The sequence below is a fragment of the Dama dama genome, chromosome 12 (assembly GCF_033118175.1).
Source record: "Dama dama isolate Ldn47 chromosome 12, ASM3311817v1, whole genome shotgun sequence".
NCBI classification, from domain to species: domain Eukaryota; kingdom Metazoa; phylum Chordata; class Mammalia; order Artiodactyla; family Cervidae; genus Dama; species Dama dama.
In genome coordinates this window covers 50,176,864-50,195,937 of record NC_083692.1, presented here as the reverse complement: position 1 = coordinate 50,195,937, position 19,074 = coordinate 50,176,864, and the positions used below count along the sequence as shown (strand labels likewise).

Below are 19,074 nucleotides of genomic sequence, written 5' to 3'. Positions count from 1 at the left end.
GTACCTCTTCTCTTCAAAAAGTTGCCCTAATTTTATTTATAATGTCCTCCTTTCCTTTCCTTTCTTTCTAAAGTTAACTCTGATGCTGGTGTACTGTTCCAGCTCCTCTGAAACTTTCCAATTAACATTTTCCTCACTCTCTCAATCTCTTTCCCCCATTGGCTTCTTTCCTGGGTCTTAAAAAGAGGTTCAAGTCTTACTTCTCCTGCAAAATGTTCCTTCAGAAGTGTTTTCACCTTAAATTTCACAGTCTTAATCCATTTGGGCTACTATAACAAGATCCCATATACTGGGTGTTTTAAGCAACAATCATTTATTTCTCACAGTTCTGGAGGCTAGAAGTCTGAGATTAGGATGCCAATAAGGTTGGGAGAGAGTGAGGGCTTCTTTCCTGGTGTAGACAGCTACCTTCTTGTTGCATTCTCACATGGCTGAAAGAGAGCTCTAGTCTTGATCCTCTTTTAAAGCTACCAATCCCACCATGGAGATTCCACTCCCTTAACTTCATTCAAAACCAATTTCCTCTCAAAGTCCGCCCAATCAAAACACCACATTTGGGAATCAGGGCCTCAACCTAGGAATTTTGGGATGACACAAACATTCAATTCACAGCAACCATTTCATCTGTCTCCACTGCCTTTTTTCATTTCTAGTGGGAAAAAATAACCACTTTACCTTGAGCAAAATAAATCATACTAAATTGAAAAAAATTCAGAAGTATTTAAATTAAAACAAAAATCTCTCATAATCCAAGCCCTTGTAGTTTATCACTATTAACAAGTTGAAATATACCCTCCTAGAATTTTTCAGTGGATCTACATAAATATTTCTCTTTTTCCCTAAAAGTGGGATTATATTATACATACTAGATTAATGTGTTTTAATATTTTCTGTCATTTTCTATGCCAATGTATAACTCATCTTTTTAATGACTGTATAATATTCAATTATACAGATGTGCCATAATTTAAACAACTTCCTTTCAATAGACAATTAGTTGTTGCCACCTCCCCACACACACATTAAGTGAATATCCTTATATATATACTTATCTGTCTGTCTCTTAGAAGAACTGTCTAGAAGTTGATTACTGGTCCAAGAATATGCATATATAAAGTTTTTTTAAAAGTACCTGCTTCTGCCGAACTTACCTGGTGGTCCAGTGGTTAAGACTCTGCACTTGCTGTGCAGGGGCATGGGTTCAATCTCTGGTCAGATAGGTTTCTACATGCCTCACAGTGAAGCCAAGGGGGAAAATGTATCTATTTCTCTCATTCTTTTTAATATTGATTAATGTAAATTCTTTCTAATTCTCCCACTATAGCAGTCAAAAAATAAACTTTTTTTCATGTGCATTTATTTGGTTAACTGTGAGGTTGGATAACGTTTCGGGTAACACCCAAAAAGTGCTAGAACTAACACCCAAAAAAGATGCCCTTTTCATTATAGGGGACTGGAATGCAAAAGTAAGAAGTCAAGAAACACCTGGAATAACAGGCAAATTTGGCCTTGGAGTACAGAATGAAGTGGGCAAAGGCTAATAGAGTTTTGCCAAGAGAATTCACTGGTCATAGCAAACACCCTCTTCCAACAACACAAGAGAAGACTCTACACATGGACATCACCAGTTGGTCAATACCAAAGTCAGATTGATTATATTCTTTGTAGCCAAAGATGGAGAAGCTCTATACAGTCAGCAAAAACAATACTGGGAGCTGATTGTGGCTCAGATCATGAACTCCTTATTGCCAAATTCAGACTTAAATTGAAGAAAGTAGGGAAAACCACTAGACCATTCAGGTATGACCTAAATCAAATCCCTTACAATGATACAGTGGAAGTGACAAATAGATTCAAGGGGTTAGATCTGATAGGAAGAGTGCCTGAAGAACTATGGGCAGAGGTTGGTGACATTGTACAGGAGGCAGGGATCAAGACCATCCCCAAGAAAAAGAAATGCAAAGAGGGAAAATGGCTGTCTAAGGAGGCCTTACAAATAGCTGGGGAAAGAAGAGAAGCAAAAAGCAAAGCAGAAAAGGAAAGATATACCCATTTGAATGTAGAGTTCCAAAGAATAGCAAGGAGAGATAGATAAGAAAGCCTTCCTCAGTGATCAGTGCAAAGAAATAGAGGAAAACATAGAATGAGAAAGACTACCTTCAAGAAAATTAGAGATACCAAGGGAACATTTCATGCAAAGATGAGCACAATAAAGGACAGAAATGGTATGAACCTAACAGAAGCAGAAGATATTAAGAATAGGTGGCAAGAATACACAGAAGAACTATACAAAAACCATCTTCACAACCCAGATAATCACAATGGTATGATCACTCACCTAGAGCCAGACATCCTGGAATGTGAAGTCTAGTGGGCCTTAGGAAGCATCACTACAAACACAGCTAGTGGAGGTGATGGAATTCCAGTTGAGCTATTTCAAGTCCTAAAAGATGATGCTGTGAAAGTGCTGCATTCAATATGCCAGCAGATTTGGAAAACTCAGCAGTGGCCACAGGACTGGAAAAGGTCAGTTTTCATTCCAACCCCAAAGAAAGGCAAAGTCAAAGAATGCTTAAACTACCGCACAGTTGTACTCATCTCACACGCTAGTAAAGTAATGCTCAAAATTCTCCAAGCCAGTCTTCAACAGTACGTGAGCCATGAACTTCTAGATGTTCAAGCTGGATTTAGAAAAGACAGAGGAACCAGAGATTCAATTGCCAACATCTGTTGGATCACTGAAAAAGCAAGAGAGTTCCAGAAAAACATCTACTCTGCTTTATTGACTATGCCAAAGCCTTTGAGTATGTGGATCACAATAAACTGTGGAAAATTCTTCAAGAGATGGGAATACCAGACCACCTGACCTGTCTCTTAAGAAACCTGTATGCAGGTCAGGAAGCAACAGTTAGAATTGGACATGGAACAACAGACTGGTTCCAAATTGGGAAAGGAGTATGTCAAGGCTGTATATTGTCACCCTGCTTATTTAACTTATATGCAGAGTACATCGCGAGAAACGCTGGGCTGGAGGAAGCATAGCTGGAATCAAGATTGCTGGGAGAAATACCAATAACCTCAGATATGCAGGTGACACCACCCTAAAGGCAGGAAGTGAAGAAGAATTAAAGAGCCTCTTGATGAAAGTGAAAGAGGAGAGTGAAAAAGTTGGCTTAAAACTCAACATATAGAAAACTGAGATCATGGCATCTGGTCCCATCACTTCATGGCAAATAGATGGGAAAACAGTCGAAACAGTAAGAGACTTTTTTTTTTGGTTCCAAAATCACTGGAGATAGTGACTGCAGCCATGAAATTAAAAGATGCTTGCTCCTTGGAAGAAAAGCTATGACCAACCTAGACAGCATATTAAAAAGCAGAGACATTACTTTACCAGCAAAGGTCTGTCTAGTCAAGGCTATGGTTTTTCCAGTAGTCATGTATGGATGTGAGAGTTGGACTATAAAGAAAGCTGAGCGCCGAAGAATTGATGCATTTGAACTGTGGTGTTGGAGAAGACTCTTGAGAGTCCCTTGGACTGCAAGGAGATCCAACCAGTGCATCCTAAAGGAGATCAGTCCTGAATATTCATTGGAAGGACTGATGCTGACGCTGAAACTCCAATACTTTGGCCACCTGATGCAAAGAACTGACTCATTTGAAAAGACCCTGATGCTGGAAAAGATTGAAGGCGGGAGGAGAAGGGGAAGAAAGAGGATGAGATGGTTGGATGACAGCACCGACTCAATGGGCATGAGTTTGAGTAAACTCCAATAGTTGGTGATGGACAGGGAGGCCTGGTATACTGCAGTCCATGGGGCAGCAAAGAGTTGGACACGACTGAGTGACTGAACTGACTGATTGAGGTTGGGTATCTTTCATGTGCTAACTGTTTGTGTCCTTTTATAGATTTTCGATTTATGTCCTCTATCCCCTTTCATCAGTTTCATTTTTAATAACTTTTGTCACTCTTTATAATATAAAAATATAAATCTTTTATCTCTTATATATGGCAAGTCATTTTCCATTTTTTTTTTCATTTATTTTTATTAGTTGGAGACTAATTGCTTTACAATATTGTAGTGGTTTTTGCCATACATTGACATGAATCAGCCATGGATTTCTGGATCATTTTCCATTTAATCCTTTATGTTTATTTATAATGATGTGTGGCTGCCATATAGAACTTTATAAAATTTGTAAACTTGTCTATATATATTTTTCTGTATGGTTACCAAATTTGATATTTATGGTAAATAATCTGGCTATAATTTATTTAATTTATTTAAATTTATTTAATTTGGCTAAAATTATGCCAAATTGCAAACATAGTAAGCTTTGTTTTATATATTATTCCAATATTTCCATGATTTTACTTTACACACTTAAATTTTAATTTTTTTTTAGGATATATTATGATATATAGTATAAGGCAGAACTCTAACATTATTCCAAAATATTTTGGCAAGTTTTTCAACACTATTTGATTTGAAATTCTGTCTTGCCTATATAGAAAAAATCCTGGAAGTAAAATAGTGATTTTAATTACTGTAGTCTTGCAAGACATTTTGATGTCTTTCTGGTAGAATAGGTTCCTCCTTATTACTATTTTCAAATATTTACTAGGTAAGTGAACTTTAAAATAATTTAAAAAGTTTCATATCCTCCCAACTCTAATTAATGAAAGAGCATTAACTTTATGGATAAAGTTATAATATTGAATATTCCCTTCAGAAATATGATTCTTATCTCTCCATTTATTCAAGTCTTTTTTATGTCTGTAAGTAAGTTTACATTATTTTCTCCACTGGGTCTTGCAAATTCTTAAATTCTTATTTCTAGGCATTTGATATTTAGTTGTCTCTATATGGGGAATTAGATTGAGATCTTCTTTATAATTCTGACTGATCATTACAAGCAAATTTCTGCATGTATGTCTTTAATATGCACATCCTAATCAGCTTTATTACAGTTTTAAATAGTTATCTAGTTGACATTGTAGTGAACAGCATTAGTGTCCTACTTGGCATCTTTTAAACCCTCTTTCAAATAGTACTAGATTTTTATTTGGATATCCACTTCTTTTTCTGAGCAACTATAGGCTTTAGGTAGAACACTGATTAAGGATAAACACAAGTTTAAGGTTTAAGGGTAAAAATAGACTAGTTTAACCTATGAGAATCATTTTCCCACCCTTGAAAGCATGCCTAGTTCAGAAATAATAATGTGGTTTAATTGGGGCCAATGAAATTTGAGAAGAAACTTTCTGAGGCTTTGGAAAGAAATTCCTCAAGTCTCTGAAAGCTCTAAGAACCCAGTTCTCTGTCATTCCCTGGACATGAACACGGAAGCTTGTAGCTCCAACTATTGTAGACACCCATCCCATAACTTTGAGGGGAGCTAGCCTTCTAGTTCGGAGAAGGCAATGGCACCCCACTCCAGTACTCTTGCCTGGAAAATCCCATGGACAGAGGAGCCTGGTAGGATGCAGTCCATGGGATCGTGAAGAGTCAGACATAACTGAACGACTTCACTTTGACTTTTCACTTTCACATATTGGAGAAGGAAATGGCAACCCACTTCAGTGTTCCTACCTGGAGAATCCCAGGGACGGTGAAGCCTGGTGGGTTGCCATCTATGGGGTAGCACAGAGTCAGACATGACTGATGTGACTTAGCAGCAGCAGCAGCAGCAGCAGCCTTCTAATAAAGCTAACACAGGGACCAGAATGCAGTTGAGTCCTTAGTGATATCACTGAATTACTGGATCAACCAACCCTGAGGCCCATGCCATTTCTGGACTTGTAGTTATGTAAACCAATAATGTTTAATATTTTCAAAACCAGTTTGAATGGGATTTCTGTTCATTTCAATATTAAAAAGCCTAAATTTTTCCATTATCTTAAATTTTTAAGATAGAATATAATGAACTATAAATAATCTTCTTTGGCTCTCTCTTTTTTCTTTTTAATCTTTATATTTATTTCTTTTTCTTGCCTTAGTATATGAGTAGAAATCATTACAAAAGTATTGAATCATAATAATAAAGACAGGCATTCTTGTTCTGTTCATTAATTTACAGACAATGCCTTTAGTGAACTGTTAAGTTTCATGTTTCTTGTTTAATCATGAGGAGACTTTTTTTTAAAAATGTAAGCAATGTGATTTTTTTTCCATTTATTTTTATTAGTTGGAGGCTAATTACTTTACAATATTGTAGTGGTTTTTGCCATACGTTGACATGAATCAGCCATGGATTTACATGTGTTCCCCATCCTGAACCCCCCTCCCACCTCCTTCCCCATCCCATCCCTCTGGGTCATCCCAGTGCACCAGCCCCGAGCACTTGTCTCATGCATCCAACCTGGACTGACAATCTGTTTCACACTTGATAATATACATGTTTCAATGCTGTTCTCTCAGATCATCCCACCCTCACCTTCTCCCATAGAGTCCAAAAGTCTGTTCTTTACATCTGTGTCTCTTTTTCTGTCTTGCATATAGGGTTATCATTACCATCTTTCTAAATTCCATATATATGCATTAGTATACTGTATTGATGTTTATCTTTCTGGCTTACTTCATTCTGTATAATGGGCTCCAGCTTTATCCATCTCATTAGAACTGATTCAAATGTATTCTTTTCAATGGCTGAGTAATATTCCATGGTGTATATGTACCACAGCTTTCTTATCCATTCATCTGCTGATGGGCATCTAGGTTGCTTCCATGTCCTGGCTATTATAAACAGTGCTGCGATGAACGTTGGGGTGCATGTGTGTCTTTCGGATCTGGTTTCCTCAGTGTGTATGCCCAGAAGTGGGATTGCTGGGTCATATGGCAGTTCTATTTCCAGTTTTTTAAGGAATCTCTACACTGTTCTCCACAGTGACTGTACTAGTTTGCATTCCAACCAACAGTGTGAGAGGGTTCCCTTTTCTCCACACCCTCTCCAGCATTTATTGCTTATAGACTTTTGGATAGCAGCCATTCTGACTGGCATGTAATGGTACCTCATTGAGGTTTTGATTTGCATTTCTCTGATAATGAGTGATGTTGAGCACCTTTTCATGTGTTTGTTAGCCATCTGTATGTCTTCTTTGGAGAAATGTCTGTTTAGATCTTTGGCCCATTTTTTGATTGGGTCATTTATTTTTCTGGAATTGAGCTGCAGGAGTTGCTTGTATATTTTTGAGGTTAATCCATTGTCTGTTTCTTCATTTGCTATTATTTTCTCCCATTCTGAAGGCTGTCTTTTCACCTTGCATATAGTTTCCTGTGTTGTGCAAAAGCTTTTAAGTTTCATTAGGTCCCATTTGTTTATTTTTGCTTTTATTTCCAATATTCTGGGAGGTGGGTCATAGAGGATCTTGCTGTGATTTATGTCGGAGAGTGTTTTGCCTATGTTCTCCTCTAGGAGTTTTATAGTTTCTGGTCTTACATTTAGATCTTTAATCCATTTTGAGTTTATTTTTGTGTATGGTGTTAGAAAGTGTTCTAGTTTCATTCTTTTACAAGTGGTTGACCAGTTTTCCCAGCACCACTTGTTAAAGAGGTTGTCTTTTTTCCATTGTATATTCTTGCCTCCTTTGTCGAAGATAAGGTGTCCATAGGTATATGGATTTATCTCTGGGCTTTCTATTTTGTCCCATTGATCTATGTTTCTGTCTTTGTGCCAGTACCATACTGTCTTGATGACTGTAGCTTTGTAGTAGAGCCTGAAGTCAGGCAGGTTGATTCCTCCAGTTCCATTCTTCTTTCTCAAGATTGCTTTGGCTATTCGAGGTTTTCTGTATTTCCATACAAATTGTGAAATTATTTGTTCTAGTTCTGTGAAGAATACCGTTGGTAGCTTGATAGGGATTGCATTGAATCTATAGATTGCTTTGGATAGTATACTCATTTTCACAATATTGATTCTTCCAACCCATGAACACGGTATATTTCTCCATCTGTTTGTGTCCTCTTTGATTTCTTTCATCAGTGTTTTATAGTTTTCTATGTATAGGTCTTTTGTTTCTTTAAGTAGATATAAGTATTTTATTCTTTTTGTTGCAATGGTGAATGGTATTGTTTCTGTAATTTCTCTTTCTGTTTTCTCTTTGTTATTGTATAGGAATGCAAGGGATTTCTGTGTGTTAATTTTATATCCTGAAACTTTACTATATTCATTGATTAGCTCTAGTAATTTTCTGGTAGAGTCTTTAGGGTTTTCTATGTAGAGGATCATGTCATCTGCAAACAGTGAGAGTTTCACTTCTTCTTTTCCTATCTGGATTCCTTTTATTTCTTTTTCTGCTCTGATTGCTGTGGCCAAAACTTCCAAAACTATGTTGAATAGTAGTGGTGAGAGTGGGCACCCTTGTCTTGTTCCTGATTTTAGGGGAAATGCTTTCAATTTTTCACCATTGAGGATAATGTTTGCTGTGGGTTTGTCATATATAGCTTTTATTATGTTGAGGTATGTTCCTTCTGTTCCTGCTTTCTGGAGAGTTTTTAATCATAAATGGATGTTGAATTTTGTCAAAGGCTTTTTCTGCATCTATTGAGATAATCATATGGTTTTTATCTTTCAATTTGTTAATGTGGTGTATTACATTGATTGATTTGAGTATATTAAAGAATCCTTTCATTCCTGGGATATAGCCCACTTGGTCATGGTGTATGATCTTTTTAATATGTTGTTGGATTCTGTTTGATAGAATTTTGTTAAGGATTTTTGTATCTATGGTCATCAGTGATATTGGCCTGTATTTTTATTTTTTTGTGGCATCTTTGTCTGGTTTTGGAATTAGGGTGATTGTGGGCTCATAGAATGAGTTTGGGAGTTTACCTTCTTCTGCAATTTTCTGGAAGAGTTTGAGTAAGATAGGTGTTAGCTCTTCTCTAAATTTTTGGTAGAATTCAGCTGTGAAGTCATCTGGTCCTGGGCTTTTGTTTGCTGGAAGACTTCTGATTACAGTTTCGATTTCCATTAAGCAATGTGATTTTAAAAACAGGAATGAATGTTGGAATCTATCAAAATGTCTGTTGAATATTTACTGAGGCTATTACATTTCAAAAAATTCTTCTATTTCTTTTATGTTGTTACTTAATTATACTATGTTTTAAATATTCTTATATTCCTGAAAAGATCCCTATTTAGTCATGATACACATACACAAATACTGCTAGATTTAATTTTTGAATATTTAGTTTTTCATTTTCTTTTGGCTTGGAAATTATAAGTAGGTGATTTGTGTTTTATTTGTCAGAGCTTAATATCGGACATAATATTTATGAGCAAAAAAACTGGAAAGTTTTCTATATTTCTCTATCCTATAGAACATTTAAATAATCTAAGAATGATATGTTCCTTAAAAATAAAGCGTTCCATTTATACACAAATGTGAACTAATCTGGGCTTCCCAGCTGGTGATGGTGGTAAAGAACCTGCCTGCCAATGCAGGAGACATAAGAGACACAGGTTTGATCACTGGGTTGGGACGATCCCTTGGAGGAGGGCATGGCAACCCATTCTAGTCTTCTTGCCTGGAGAATCCCTTGGACAGAAGAGCCTGGCGGGCTACAGTCCATAGAGTCGAAAAGAGACAACAACCGAAGTAACTTACCATGTATGCACGCAAGCATGAGCCAATCCCCTCTTTGATTAGCAGATCTTGCAGATTTTAGTACCTACTAAATAGTTACTGTTATTTATCTGTCTTAAGTGATTTTTCGGCTTCCCTTGTAGTTCAGGTGGCAAAGAACCTGCCAGCAGTGCAGGAGACCTGGGTTCAATCCCTGTGTTGAGACGATTCCCTGGAGAAGAGAATGGCAATCGACTCCAGTATTCTTGCCTAGAGAATTCCATGGACAGACCATGGGGTCGAAAACAGTTGAACACGACTGAGTAACTAACACATATAAGTGATTTTTGGTCAGTTAATCTTTTCTAAAAACTATTTTATTTGCCATAGATTTTTAAAATTAGTAATACTGATGTAGCAAACAATTTTCAAGCATCCTTTTTCATTTCAAAACTTACTTACCTATATTTTCCTCTCTTTATGCCTTGATCCCTACCAGACAGATATCTCTTTCATAGTTATTTCTGCAGAACAATGTACTGATTTTATTTGTAAGTTAGTTTAGTTTTGTATAAAATAAACTTAATATATTTCTCCTGATTTAGTTTAATTTCTTTCATTGTTCTTATGTATTTATTTACTGGTTAATTCATTTATATTCTTTCTTGTAGAAGTAATTAAGGTTATGAATTTTCCTCTGAGAACTGCTTTAATTATATAAATATGTTTTGGCATATTGTGTTTAATTATTGTTATTTCTTAGAAAATCTGTCATTTCTGTTTGATTTTCCTTTTACCAAATAGATATTTGTTGGTGTGATTTTTTTTAATGTATTATCCAAAGAAGTTTTATTATTGGTATCTAACTTTATTGTAGAATATTCAGAGAATGTATCCTAAGGTTTCAGATTTGTGGGCTAGATTGTAAAAGTTCTTGTGGCCCTTATATAATCAAAGTTTTCTAATACTCTTCCATGTTAGGTTCTTACTGTTGCTTCTTGACCTGCATACAGCTTTCTCAGGAGACAGGTAAGGTGATCTGATACTCCCATTTCTTTAAGAATTTTCCGCAGTTTGTTGTGATCCACACAGTTAAATACTGTAGCTTAGTCAGTGAAGCAGAGGTGGATGTTTTTCTGGAATTCCCTTACCTTCTCTGTGATCCAATGGATGTAGGCAATTTGATCTCTGGTTCCTCTACCTTTTCTAAATCCAACTTGTATATCTGAAAGTTCTCAGTTCACATACTACTGAAGCCTAACTTGAAAGATTTTGAGCATAATCTTGCTAGCATGTGAAATTACATGATAATTTGAACATTCTTTGGCATTACACTTCTTCAGGACTGGAATGAAAACTGATCTCTTCTAGTCCTGTGGCCACTGCTGAGTTTTCCAAGTTTACTTACTGACATATTGAATGCAGTGCTTTAATATCATCATGTTTTGGGATTTGAAATAGCTCAACTAGAATTCTGTCACCTCCACTAGTTTTGTTCTTAGTATTGCTTCCTAATGCCCTCACACTCCAGGATGTCTGGCTCTAGATGAGTGACTACCTAGACCACCATTAAGATCATTTTTGTAGAGTTCTTCTGTGTATTCTTGCCACCCCTTCTTAATCTCTCCTGCTTCTGTTAGGTCCTTACCGTTTCTGTCCTTTATGTTACACAAAGTTATATATTCATATAATCAAGACGAATGTTTATTTTTGTTATTTTATTATATTTATTATTTTTGTTTTTCATTATTGCATAACAAATTACCACAAACCTAGCATCTTAACACAACACAGATTTATTATCTGACAGAATTGTGTGGGGTAAGGTGGCATGGATGGTTCCTCTGCTCAGATCTCACAAGGCTGAAATCAAGCTGTTGGCCAGCCATCAGCCAGTGTCCTTATCTGAAGGCTCATCTAGAAATTTCTTTGTTTGGGAATGGCCTAGACCACATTTTAAGGGGTCCCCTAATTAAATCCATCTCAACCAGGATAACCTCTCTTTTGTTTAACTCAAAGTCAATTGATTAGTGTTGCCAACTGATATAAATTATAGTTGCAAAACCCTTCAGCCATGTAACCACACAATCACAAGAATGAAGTCCCATTGTATTCAAGCCTGGCCCATGTGCAAGGGGAGTGCACTATAATGTACACAAATGGTGGGAAACTTGGGGACCAACTTAGAATTTTGTCTAACACATTTAACCTATCAAATCCTGAAAAAAGTATGTTCATATCTTTCATCCTGATAATGATTTTAAGAAATTCCTGTGTTGTTGGAAGATTTTCTTTAATATATGTCTGTACTAGGCAAAGAATAGCAAGGAGAGATTAGAAAGACTTCCTCAGTGATCAATGCAAAGAAAAAAAGGAAGACAATAGAATGGGAAAGACTAGACATCTTGTCAAGAAATTTAGAGATACCAAGGGAACATTTCATGCACAATAAAGGACAGAAATGATGTGGACCTAACAGAAGCAGAAGATATTAAGAAGAGGTGGCAAGAATACATAGAAGAACTATACAAAAAAGATCCGAATGGCCTAGATAACCACAATGGTGTGATCAATCACCTAGAGCCAGACATCCTGGAATGTGAAGTCAAGTGGGCCTTAGGAATCATCACTACTAACAAAGGTAGTGGAGGTGACAGAATTTTAGTTGAGCTATTTCAAGTCCTAAAAGATGATGCTGTTAAAGTGCTGCACTCAATATGCCACCAAATTTGGAAAACTCAGCAGTGGTCACAGGATTGGAAAAGGTCAGTTTTTATCCCAACCCCAAAGAAAGGCAATGCCAAAGAGTGCTCAAATTACTGCACAATTGAACTCATCTCACATGCTAGCAAAGTAATGCTCAAAATTCTCCAAGCCAGGCTTCAACAGTATGTGAGCTGTGAAATTTCAGATGTTCAAGCTGCATTTAGAAAAGGCAGAGGCACCAGAGATCAAATTGCTATCTGCTTGATCACTGAAAAAGCAAGAGAGCTCCAGAAAAACATCTGCTTTTGCTTTATTGACTACGCCAGAGTCTTTGACTGTGTGGATCACAACACACTGTGGAAAATTCTTCAAGAGATGGGAGTACCAGACCACCTTACCTGCCTCCTGAGAAATCTGTATGCAGGTCAAGAAGCAACAGTTAGAACTGGACATGAAACAACACATTGGTTCCAAATTGGGAAAGGAATACATCAAGGCTGTATATTGTCACCCTGCTTATTTAACTTATAAGCTGAGTACATCATGAGAAATGCTGGGCTGGATGAAACACAAGCTGGAATCAGGATTGCCAGGAGGAATATCAATAATCTCAGATATGCAGATGACACCACCCTTATGGCAGAAAGTGAAGAATAACTAAAGAGCCTCTTGATGAAAATGAAAGAGGAGAGTGAAAAAGTTAGCTTATAACTCAACATTCACAAAAGTAAGATCATGGCATCCAGTCCCATCACTTCATGGCAAATAGATGGGTAAACAGTGGAAACAGTGAGAGACATGTTTTTTTTTGCTCCAAAATCACTGGAGCCATAAAATTAAAAGACGCTTACTCCTTGGAAGAAAAACTATGACCAACCTAGTGAAGTCTCTCAGTCATGTCCGACTCTTTGCAACCCCATGGATTGTAGCCTACCATGCTGCTCTGTCCATGGGATTTTCCAGGCAAGAGTACTGGAGTGAGTTGCCATATCCTTCTCCAGGGGATCTTCCCAACCTAGGGATCAAACCCAGGTCTCCCACATTGTAGGCAGATGCTTTACCATCTGAGCCACCAGGGAAGTCTATGACCAACCTAGACTGCATATTAAAAAGCAGAAACATTACTTCATCAACAAAGTTTCATTTAATCAAAGCTATGGTTTTTCCAGTAGTTGTGTATGGATGTGAGAGTTGGATTATAAATAAAGCTGAGCGCCAAAGATTTGATGCTTTTGAACTGTGGTGTTGGAGAAGACTCTTGAGAGTCCCTTGGACTGCAAGGAGATCCAAGAAGTTCATCCTAAAGAAAATCAGTCCTGAATATTCGTTGGAAGGAGTGATGCTGCAGCTGAAGCTCCAATACATCAGCCACTTGATACAAAGAGCTGACTCATTGGATAAGACCCTAATGCTGGGCAAGATTGAGGGCAGGAGGAGAAGGGGACGACAGAGGATGAGATGGCTGGATGGCATCACCGATGCAATGGACATGGGTTTGAGCAAGCTCCGGGTGTTGGTGATAGACAGGGAGGTCTGGTATGCTGCAGTCCATGGGGTTGCAAAGAATCTGAACTGAGTGACTGAACTGAACTGATACTAAGCAGTATTGTTTGTGGGGTGGCAGTATTGTTTGTCCACATGGCTAGGCTTAATGCATCTCCCAGAATTCCCCTTTCTGTATATTTTTCTTGGGGTGGGGCCACCAAAGAGCTTCTCACTGGATGTGGACAGCAGAACTACAAGAGTAGCCATTCTGTAGCTAACACGGGTTACTGCTTGTCTGCTGGCTCACCTTGCTGGTGTGAGGCAGCAGCCAGGTTGTACCGACTCCACCTTCCCCTGGTTCCTACTTCAGTTTCTCTGTTCCTGCACTAGTGGTGTGTGTGTGCACGCGCATGCGTGCACATGCCTGTATAAGTGTGTGTGTGTCACCACGATAAAGCATCCTAGCTTCTGTAGGATGTTCAGACCTTCAGGGTCAGGGCCAATAAGAGCTGACAGTTTTCAGCAGTTGTCAGTCTGTGCTTGTGGACTCCTGACTATGCTGGTAGTTTCCAGCTTGTTCTTCTTCTCCCTCACTTTTCATCGCTCTTCTCTTCCTCACTGCCTGCCATGTGGACCTCACATATGCTCCCCTGTGCTAGTAATTGAACAAACACAAAACCCCAATGAGATCTCAATTCATACTGATCAGATTGTCAAAAGATATTATAGTATCCAGGGTAGGCCAGGATTTAGAACCACTGCAATACCAGTACATTGCTGGTGGCAGTATAAATTAATATAATCCATTTTGTGACCACACCCAGTTTGGCATTATCTAATAAATTTGAAGGTGTGGATACCCAATGACCCAGCAATTCCACATGAACAAATACACCCTGAGAAAATAATTGCATAAGTATACCTACAGAAATGTACAAGGCAATTCCTAGCAGTGCTATTTCTAATAGTAAAATAACTGGAAACAATGCAGATGCTCAATTGATAGTTAAGTGGATAAATAAACTGAGTAAATTTTTACAAGGGGGTGAGCTTCCCTTGTGGCTCCGCTGGTAAAGAATCCGCCTGCAACGCGGGAGACCTGGGTTTGATCCCTGGGTTGGGAAGATCCCCTGGAGAAGGGAAAGGCTATCCCCTCCAGTATTCTGGCCTGGAGAATTCCAAGGACTGTATAGCCCATGGGGTCACAAAGAGTCGGACATGACTGAGCGACTTTCACTTTCTTTCACTTTCACCATAAAGAAGTTGAAATTAATTATTTGCAGTTACAAAAAAAACAACATAAATGAATCTCAGAAATATAATGTTGACCCAAAAAAGCATGTTGTGGAAGAATTTATAAAGAATGATTCCTTTTACATTAATGAAAAAGCTTACAAAATTGTTAAACAATTTTTAGGACCCAAGCCTAGGTGGTAAATCTATGAAGCAATGCAAACAGTTGCAGAACTATTAGGGTCTGTGTCTCAGGAGAGCAGGAGAGGAAAGGGATTTGATGGCTCAGGAAGGGGACAGTAAGGTAATGGTCCTGTTGCTCATCATAAACTGGGAGATGTGTTCACAGGTGTTCATTATAGCATGAATTTTTATACCTTGCATGTGTTTTATTAATGAAGAGAAAAAGTGAATAAAACATGGAAAAAATAATAGAAGAAATGAGCTCTCTGCTCATTGATTCACCCTGTACGTCTCTGGGAGAAAAATCTTTTTTTGAATTTTTTCTTAAAAATAATTTGGCCATGCTGCATGGCTTGTGCAATTTCATGGCTTGTGCAGTCCCTGACCAGGGATGAAACCTGGGCCACGGCAGTGACAGCCCCAAACCCTAACCACAAGGCCATCAGGGAACTCCAAGAGAAATCTTTCTGAAACATGATTTAGTTACAGTTTTCCCTTTTCTAAAGCTCAGTGATTCCCTGTTCTCCAAAGAGTGAAGTCCAGTCTCCCTAGGCTGATATTAAAGGTCTTCCACAAATCTGGCTCCTCCCGACCTGCCCAAATAGGTATGTCAATATCCCCCAAAATGAAGCCCTCCATTTCTTCTGGAAGGGCCCTTATAGGTGGCACAAAGTGTCTTGCTCATTTCTGCCTACAAGTTCTTCCTTATGCTCTCTTTATTCACCTCACATGCCCTTCCTCTGCCTCTCTTCCTGTCCAAACCTTGCTTACTTCCTCTTCCTAAGGCCATGACTACTTTCTAACTCATTCATGAACCCTTCGCTCCCAATTCCACTGAACAGTGAAAGGTCTTGCAATCAAATGCCCCATTTATGGTGTGTATTACTCACTTAACCCTCAATTATATACAGCTTCTTATCTTTTCTTGTCTGAGTTGTGGAAGTGTATATGTGTATATGTGTATATGCTCACATGTGGCTTTTTGTCTCTCCCCAAATAGATGATAAACTCATCAAAAATAAGGACTATGCTTTATAATTCTTGGCATGGCCTAAAGGGCTTAGCACAGTAAACATTTGTCATAACAAAAGATCCTGTCTCAAAAATTTTTTAATGGCATGAGATACTTTGAAAATGCCTTAAACTCAAATCAAATATGGAAGGTTTTCAAAATTAGTTCTAACTTTGAAATAGTATGTGCTGTGACATTCAAATTTCCCAGTTGTACTTCCTCTTCAGAAATATCCTCCCTTACTTGACATTCTGATGTAGCCATTTTTACCCAGGTACCATGTTTTTACATGACCCAAGGTACAAATTTTAACTTTTAAGCTTAAACAAAATTTACCAGTAATGTGCATGACAGACCCTCCATCCTATCCACTCCCCTGTGTCCCTAAAAGATTCAACCTATCTATGACCCTTGACCAAGGGGCTTCAGGAGTGAGGTAAGGAATAGTGTGTCTTAGGGGTTGATGAGAGGTAGATAAGTTTTCAGAAAAGGATAAAAGAGAGAGTACAGAGCCACTTCATGGTGGTCCTGTCAAATATTCCACCTTGGAAATATCACCTTCTCTTAATGTACTCCACTTTCATGAATGAAGAAAATCTTTATATCTGTCTTTATCAAACATACAGATCATCTCACAATAAAATTATCATCAAAGAAGTACAACTTAATATTTATAAAGAATTGACTATGGGCAGAATGCTATTTTTTTTTAATAACTCTTCACAGTGTATCAAGTATTTGCATAAATTATTTATTTACATCTCAAAACAATCATATAAAGTAAAAGGAACAGATATAAACTGCAATTTCTTGTTCCTTCTCTCTTACACTACACTGTGAGTGTTTAGAGGATTAGAAACCATGTTGACTATTAGACACCCAGTACGTGGTATGTCCATGGCACATAATCTTTGAATAAACATATGTTGAAGTAGGGAGTAAGGAGAGCCCTCCCTTTACAGTTGAGAGAACTGAAGCCTAAGACAAAGGAGCAACCTGTCTAAAACCATGCAGCTAGTGAGAGAGTGAGGATTCAAATCTGAAACTTTGGACTCTGGATCCAGTGTACCTTCTACCATTGCTCAGACACAGTAAAGAAATCTCATTTTGTCATAAAGCGAAAGGAGATTTTGGCTTATGGGTAGATTTTTATTCAACCTTTCTCATTTTCTTTATGAGTAGGCTATTTTGTAGAGTGAATACACTATAGTTGGGAAAAGATTCCTTTGGTAGAATTGCAGCTCTCTGTGAGTGAGGCTGAGGCCAAGGGATTGATCTTGCTAGTGCTACTTGGCCTGGGTGACTCCACAGCCCCAGCCTGTGCATCTCCAAATTACACACAGCTTATCACATAGGCCAGGGGTGATCTTGTACAAATTCATCTCCAGAACTACAAAAAATAAAAAACACACACACGCCAAAGCTTGTGCCTTGTGGATAGTACTTTAGCAACAACAACTGTGTATAGGGAAGCTAGTATTATAACTGCAACTTTAGTATTTCAAGAGCCTAAATAATTCATCAGGTTTGGGTTCAGGGTGAGGGATCACAAATTCCACAAGGATGCCCATTCCCCTGGAAGTTCATACATTCCCTCCACCAGGAAGATGCTGGACACAACATCTCAAGAGAGGTATTAAACACATCCTTATGCTGCCCCCTCTCTCTCAACAGCTGGGATAGGAGTCCAGTGCCTACTTTTTGAGTTCTGCCGATTATTGTTGTTCAATCACTAAGCCATGTCCTACTCTTGGCCACCCCATGGACTTTGTGACCCTATGGACCTTCCTCTGAACTCCTCTATCTCCCAGAGTTTGCTCAGATTTATGTCCATTGACATAAATCTGACAAAAATTGGTGATGCTATCTAACCATCTCATTATCTGCCACCCCCTTCTCTTTTTGCCTTCAATCTTTCCTAGAATCAGGGTCTTTTCCAATGAGTCTGTTCTTCACATCAGGTGGCCAAAATATTGGAGCTTCAGCATCAGCCCTTCCACTGAATATTCATGGTTGATTTCCTTTAGGATTGACTGGTTTGATCTCGAGCTCTCCAAAGGCCTACTGGTTCTATATAGTAGCCCAGCATGCTGTCCATATAGTCCCAAGACTCTGGGAATTTCTTCTTGTTCTAGCAAGTAGCTATCACTCTTTTGGTTGGTCATATTGTCAGTTGTGTCTGTAAAAGTGCTAAGTCAGGCTTTTCTTCCAGAAGTTGCTTCACTAATTACAATTCTAACTGTTTCATTAAGTATAGAGGGCACAGAAATCTCCTTTTTAAAGCTCTTTCCAAGGTAGCCCTCTTCTCCTAACTTCATATTCATTGTAGCACAATGGGGAGAATCAGCACTGGTCACTGATCCATTTTTCAGGAAAGGGCAAAGTAAAGGGTGACCTTTACCTTGCTTTTAGAGAAAACATGGCATCCTAACCTAAAGAGTACCCTGGAAATCTCCATAGACTTTTGGGAGACTCCCATGAGAAAATGAGGCACATATGCAAGGTAAACTTCCTTCATCTCCTGAATCCACCAAGGGTTTTATTATTATTACAATTTTTTTAAAAAAATTTGACTTGTTAGATGGTGAAAAATACATTACAGTGACCTCAAGAAATTTTAAAGCAAAACTGTGTAGTTCAGACAGACCATTATCTAGAAATCCACTGCAGACTATAACACTGGCAGTGAAAACTTTATCCTTGGTGGTGAGTTAACAGTGTGTTTTGAAGTGCCATATTCTCAATGGAAGTGCACTCTCAAAACACCCCTAAACATCTTCTGGATTAATACAAGGAATATGGAGATTATGATAGTGGCTGCTCATATAGACCTTTTGCAGATTAATCTCTGAGCACTTGATTGAATCTCCACCTAGCTGAGGTACAT

General features: G+C 38.1%; 1 protein-coding gene across 1 annotated transcript in view; it reads left to right on the top strand.

Moving 5' to 3' along the window:
- Positions 1 to 10,558: 10,558 nt before the first annotated feature.
- ALDH1A2 (aldehyde dehydrogenase 1 family member A2) overlaps positions 10,559 to 19,074 on the top strand; it is a 166,434-nt gene continuing 157,918 nt past the window's right edge. The window contains exon 1 of the mRNA XM_061157251.1: positions 10,559 to 10,597. The gene's annotated coding sequence lies outside the window, so the exon portion shown is untranslated. The remainder of the gene's footprint in view (positions 10,598 to 19,074) is intronic.